Source organism: Gavialis gangeticus, unplaced genomic scaffold (genome assembly GCF_001723915.1).
Source record: "Gavialis gangeticus isolate Ggan-Ray unplaced genomic scaffold, GavGan_comp1, whole genome shotgun sequence".
In the NCBI taxonomy this organism is placed as follows: Eukaryota; Metazoa; Chordata; order Crocodylia; family Gavialidae; genus Gavialis; species Gavialis gangeticus.
This window is the reverse complement of record NW_017729032.1, coordinates 180,837,809-180,842,938: the sequence shown is the minus strand read 5'-3', so window position 1 is coordinate 180,842,938 and position 5,130 is coordinate 180,837,809.

Below are 5,130 nucleotides of genomic sequence, written 5' to 3'. Positions count from 1 at the left end.
GGGGGAGGGGGTACATATATCTGAAAGAGAGACATGGATAACAAAAATGTCATTTATCCGTATGGAACCTAGGCTTTAAATAGCACAGAAATGGATTGTATGCAAATGCAATTTAACACATGCTCGCATGGAATATTGGCATTTACATTAGGTTTTGATTACATACTGTTCTTTTTCATTCTTGTCTATAGGTAGCTTTACTGGGTGTATATGTAAAAATAATGATCCTGCATATTGTTCTAACAGTTTCCTGCTGCAGGAACTACTTTTGGATCCCTGCTGTGTTTTTTGATTAATGTTTTACCTGTGACTTCGGCAGATCTGGGCTGTTTTTTGCTTCTGCAGGCAATGGAAAGGGGGAAGCATAAGCTACAGCACCTGGTGCCATATCATCATGGCTGGAAAGTAGAATTCATAAAGTGCTCAGACATCTAATTATTATGTACTTAATAAACACTCCTCTCTTATATGATAACAATGTGAAAACAGCAAGGGTGAAGTGGTGCTTTGCCAATGAACTGATTACAACGACAACTACAAGCTTGACATTTTAGAATGACCCCTCTTCATTCTCTCACCATATCTTATTTTTGGGTGCAGGGCACTTCATCTTTCAGCCCAACAAAATCAAAGTATAGAATTTGCTTTCTTTTAAAATAATGTTTCACAGACCAGAATGACTGAGCACAATACAAAGAGACTATGGTACAGTAGTGGAAAGCTTTCAGTCAAGTGGAGATAACTTCTTCATGGTACAAAGCATGTTCTATGACCCCAATGTCCTAAATGTAAAGCAATATGTTGTTAGTATATAACAGAAAGTGGGTCACTTGGGTCTACAGAAGTGAAAGGACACGGAGATCAAGGATATCATTTCAGGAAACATTTCAGGGAATGAAGGTGGCAAGAAATAGCCAGAGGTTTTCCTGTATCCATTTTTGGGTTTCTAACTTGTTCTAGGAAGTGTCATTTTTGTTTCTTTTTGTTTTTAACATAATTAACACATGCCTTGCTCCTAGAAAATAGACTGTGGAAGAACAAAGAAGGGAAAATTTTAGGGACATGCTTCCAGGGAATTTTTTGAGAAGGAAAAGTGGCAAACTATTTGGCTCTGAAAGTAAACTGGAAACAAGCTGAGATGGTACTGTGGGAGCACAGCATCAAGGTCTGACCACAGTATACAAGCTACCAAAATTTCTTGCTATTAAAACTCATGGGCTCGGGACAGACATTACACATAAACCAGTTTCAAAATGGCTGAAACTGGTTTGAGATAAACCTGGTTGAATGTAGTATCAGACTTAACTGATTTGGCTCAAACTGGTTTATGCAATATCTGTCCCAGACTCGTTCCTGCCTTAAGTTAAACCAGACTCCCCCAGCATCCCAGCATGCTGTCTGGGTAAGGCTCTGCTCTGCTGCAGAGCTGGGCTGGCCTCTCCCCTCTGCAGCCAAAGCAGGGATGGGACATGGTGAGACACTGGCCAGCATGGCCCCATTAAGGCCAAGTGAGCAGGGACAGGATTAATTCTTCCCTCCTTCCCCTCCTTCCCCATCGCAACTGGGGTCTGCCTGTCAGCCAGGGAACAGAGGGGAGGGGGCTGCGGTGGTGGTCCTGGGGACTGGCAGACCCCGGCTGCAGGGCAGAAGGGACCAGAAGGGACAGAGGGAGGAATTAACCCTTCTCCCTGCCCCCTTCGCCTTAATGTCGCCATGCTGGGATGGTTGTCCTGTGGTGTAGGGAGTGGGGCTCTGTTCTGTGCTGGGGGGGATGCTTTCCGCTCCTTCTCCCCACAGGGTAGGAAAGCGGGGCTCTGTGGGGCACTGGAGGGAGACTACTCCTCTTCCTCCCCCTTCCTCTTCCCCAGCCACTGCAGGGCTGGGAGCGGGGGGAGGCTCTATGCAAGGCTGCGTGGCCCTGGAGAAAGACTCTTCCCCTGCTCTTCAACCCCTGCAGCTATGGCTCAGTTATAGCCACTCCCCATGCCCTGGATGGGCAGTGCTGCACAGAGCCCCACCCCACCCCATGGGCAGGGGGAAGTGTCCTCCTCTGGGGCTGGGGCTGGGCCGGGCAGCCTCACATAGAGCTCCTCTCCCATCTTCCCACTGCTCCTCCCCTGCTGCCACGGGTTGGGGAGGGGGGAAGAGCCCCCTCCTGGCCCTGCAACGGTGGGGGAGAAGGAGGAGGAGGAAGAGTTCCCCCCTGGGACTGGGCAGCCCTGTGCGCCAGGATTGCTCCCAGCTGTCAGGGAGCCACTGGGGTGAGCAGAGCTCTCTCCTCCTCCTCCTTCTCCTCCCCCGCAGCAGATACTCCCTGTTCTCCTACCCTCCAAACCCTGCAGGCCAAGCTGGGGGTTTAAACCCCTCTCCAATCTTACTCAGGCCTGCTGGGGCCTGGCCATGCAACCCCTCCTCAGCTCAGGGAGGACTGCTCTAGTGGCCCCAGGCTTCTGGCCTGAGCCACTGCAGGCATGTGCCAAACGTCTATCCACTTGCAAACCGGTTCACTCTCTGCAGGTTGGACTGACCTGCAAAGATTGAATCAATTCAGGCTCGGGCTTTTTGAATGTTTGTCCCTAGCCATAAGGGTCGAAGAGAAAAAGCTACCCAGCTCGGCAGCAGCCTGTGAGGCTACAGTTCATTGAAAACCTGGTTCCCCTCTAAAACTTTACTACTGATGGAAGAACACACTACACGCCACACAGACAGCATTCATTTTGCACTCCAGTCTCCTTTACATTGTTCTTGCGCTCTCACACCAATATCAAGTCTTTCCATCTCCAGATCCTTCCAAATCTCCCCTTGGGTCTCCTTCATGGGTCAGTCTCTAGAGTTCCTAAACCTATTTATTTTCTTTGTCTGTCTGGAAAAGCCTTATTGTGTCCCGGAAGCCTCCTGGGACATATTAGAACTGCTTCAGATGGACAGGCAATGGACGGAAAATAAATGGAGTCAGGAGCTCTGGGAACATAAAATAAACAGTTAAATGGTATCATGAAAGGGCATTCTACCTCTTCAGCTGATGGATGCTCTAAGAATATTAAGGAGGAAATAGCAATGCCTCAAGCAGGACATTTTCTCAAACACTTCCAGGTGTGAGTGACCTTAGGAACACAGCAGCTATTGATGACTGTGGAGTGGCCCAGTGGGACAGGTCCTATTTTTACTTCTATTTATTTGCTTAGAGCATTGTGGCAGGCCAGGTATTTATCAAAATACAACCTTTTGGGAGGCAGGATGAGAAAAAACCAAGACTATGCAGTGACCTTCTGGTTAGGTAGGAATGGGTCTGGATGTCTATACTAAACTATGTTTCGGATTACTTTGCAGTTCTCAAACCATGGACCACAGGACTACCCACTAGACAGAACTAACTGGCTGTATGCCCCTGCCTCCTCACCAGTGGCATCTACGAGCATCTAAAGCAGACACCTGGGGCAGCAGAGGAGGAGCAAATGTTGACACCTGAGCGAAGGGCTGTTGCAACCATAGTCAAAAAAAAAAAGAAGCTACCAGAAGCAAGGAAAGCTGCTAGAAGTAAAGAAACCAGAGGTTTCTGGAATGAAATGCTGAGAAATGTTTGAATACTAAGCAATGGAGAAATATTGCGGAATGGGAGAGAAGGAGGTCAGACTCATGGCAGGGGGTCGGACTAGATGATCTACTCAGGTCCCTTCTGACCCTAGAAACTATAAAAAAAAAATTAAAAAAAAAAAGAAGAGGTTGGGGGTGCATGTGAGTGGGGAGAGAATATTGGGGAGTTGTGGATGTATCACAATGGAGTTGTGTGTAAGGTGGGGTCCCCATAGGAGGATGTGTGTGTGTGTTGGGGAGAATCTAGTGGAGGAAGGTGTGTGTGCATGTGTGTGTCATTACAGGCAACAGGCATACCGGTGGAGTATGAAAAATGAAAGAGTGGGGAGTTGAAATGAATTAAAGGGGACTGGAGTGTCATTTTGGGGAAAGAACAAAAACTCAGTTTTAATGTTCATTAGTTGTTCACAGATAGGAGGAAAGATAGGTTTTGATAGGGGCACTGATGTGCATATCTGTATCTACTGTTTACTGTAGCTGAAACAGAGCTAGCATAAAGTTGGGAATGGGCCAGGACCAGAAAGGTGATTATTACTGGATGTTCTTTCATTGTCGGGGGGGGGGGGGGAGGTGGCCCACACTGTGAACACCATCTGAGAACCTTTGGGATATCTATATCCTGAATGGCTCATAGTGGTGTGACTGTCTCAGGTGAGTCAGAAACAGCCTTTGCAGGCTAACTTCTCTTCAATGACGTGGGAAATAGCTAAAAGGCAGTGAAGCATCGCTGAGGGTAAATCAACCAGAGCTATCTCACTGTAGCTATCCCCAAATGTTTCTGCCTTGTACGCTTTCTTTTCTTTTTGTGAAATGGGCAAAAGGCCCTCAGCACAGGTAAATGTCAAATCAGCAAAATACACTCTCCTTGTTCATCTCAAGACTAGCAGCCTCCAGCATTTTCCTTGCAGAGGGTTCAATGTTTGCAGCTCTACAGATATGACAAAGGATTTTGTTTTGTTCTTTTAAAGGCTGAAGTGGGGGATTGTGTAGCTATTTAGCACCTAAAGAAAGCTTCCATATATATATCGATCCCACAGCCCAAAGAATTCCATGCTGCTTAGCATTTAACTGCAGAGTGGCAGGACCACATTCCCAATGTTGCTCTGGCAACGTGTATCAGCCCTGACCTGAGTGGATCACGTCCAAGGATAAGAAAGAAATTCAATCTCCAAGCTCATTTAGATTTTACCCCTCTAAAAATCTGAGGGAGTCAATTGTGCTCACCAGAACAAGCTGCCTGCTGGAAACTGAACTGAGCCCACAAAGTTAGGGTTACCATATTTCCAGGTCCAAAAAAGAGGAGACCTGTTGAGGGGGAGGTGGAGAAGCAGGGAGAATATGAGGTGGGAGGCAGTGACATGCCGGTGCCCTGTCCCTGCCCATTCTGTTGCCCCTCACTGACAAGCCACACTCCCCCCAGCCCTGCTGCTGCCTTTCACTCTGGACCCACTGACCCCAGCCCTGCCAGTGCCCCTCACTCCCAAACAGTAGTACCCTGCCCCCCACCCCTGGCTGGGACCTACCACTTTCACTCAC